Consider the following 1,613-nt stretch of genomic DNA (forward strand, 5'->3'; position numbering starts at 1 on the left):
ATGGAAGCACAGAAAAGGGAGAGTTGGTGAAGCCAACATAGAGCAGACGTGTTAGTTACTTAATCCTCCCCTGCCCATCCCTACGATGGGGTTAATAATAGTATAAAACAAAATAGCACTTGGTAAGGAGTAAGGCTTATGCAGTATTTAAGGGAGGGACCCATGGTGATGAGGCCAACATAAACCCTCACAGTTCTATTTCTCATTATCAACCAGCTCTCTGGTTCTCATACATCAATCTCATAAGGTAATGGGCATGAGTCAGCCTCCTGACTCTGACCAGTTCTGGGGCACTGAGGAGATCAAGTTTCTAAGGCTGAAGGACTATATACCCAGCCTGGACTGAGGTTGAAAGCACCAAGCTAACGCCATCCAGCCAGGCCTCCTGTTAGCCAGCCAGTTACCTTTCTTGGTGTCACCCTACCTTGGATATTCCTAATCTAGTCATACTTCTAAATAACTCGGGGCGCGGCGGGGGGGGGGGGGCGGGGGGCGGGGAGGGAGGTCTGTGCAGAAGAAATAAAAAGACTAGAAAAGTTACACTAAAATATTAACAGGTGGTTGTGTGTGTGAAGGAATTATGGGTGATTTGCTTTACTTTTCTATACTTCTCAAGTTTTCTTTAGTGAGCATTTATTATTTTAATATTTTTAGAACATTTTTAAACGATGGTAAGGTGAAGAAAAAGAGAGGGCAGTAGCCTGAAGGGGACAAGGATAGAGACAAGGCTTCGGAGGCTACAAGCTGAGGGAAAGATGTCAGGGAGTTAGGGCCAGAGCAGGGAAGGTCAAGCACTCTTTCGTCCAAAATGAAGTAGTTTTCCCTGGAAAGACTTTTTCTTCCCCTGTGCCCGTGGGCCTTGAAATGGCTTATTTGCCAATCCTGGCATTTGCATAGCAAGCGACTGCAATGGGAACTATTTGCTTGAGAATTCTAAGTGTATCACCGTGTCTAATTGTATCACTGACTGGCTGTTGCAACTGAAAGTTCCAGATCTGAGTTCTTGAGCATTTCCTCATTCCTCATCATCAACATTAAGGAATATTTGCTAGTCACCTCCTTGGTGCCAGGCTTGATGCTAATTTGGGCAGGGGTGCGCGGGGTGTTGGAAGGGAGGGAGCTTGTGAGAAGAGACTAAATTTAGAGAAACAAAAAGGTAAATGAAAATACAAAATCACCGTAGCCTGGGCGAGGTGGCTGGAGACGGCTTAGAACCACAGATTCTCGGAGTTGGAGTTGAAAGGTCAGTCTAATTCTCTTACTCTGAGATTCAGAGAGCAGCTGGTACTTAACGCGAGCTTTGAAAGGCGTGCAGGCTTGGCACCAGCGGAGATCGAGCGTGGGGGTTGAGGGCAGCAAACGCAGGGTGCAATGGCCCTGGCGCCAGGACACCGAGCGGGGTGCGGGCCGAGAGTACCCTGCGGCCAATGATCAGTGTTACCTACAGGCTTCTTTTCTATCCTCCCTTTGGCCCCTTTACTTTCAGCTGAGTCTTTGTTGCCTCAGCCGTGTGACCTACGTGCGCACGAGGAAGCCTTCCAAGGCAGTTACACAACCTCCTCCAACTCCTCTCCAGCCAAGGCCGTCCTGAGGCCCTGCTGGCCTCGCAGCCC

Source organism: Leptonychotes weddellii, chromosome X (assembly GCF_054177405.1).
Source record: "Leptonychotes weddellii isolate Sample4059 chromosome X, ASM5417740v2, whole genome shotgun sequence".
Lineage (NCBI taxonomy): Eukaryota > Metazoa > Chordata > Mammalia > Carnivora > Phocidae > Leptonychotes > Leptonychotes weddellii.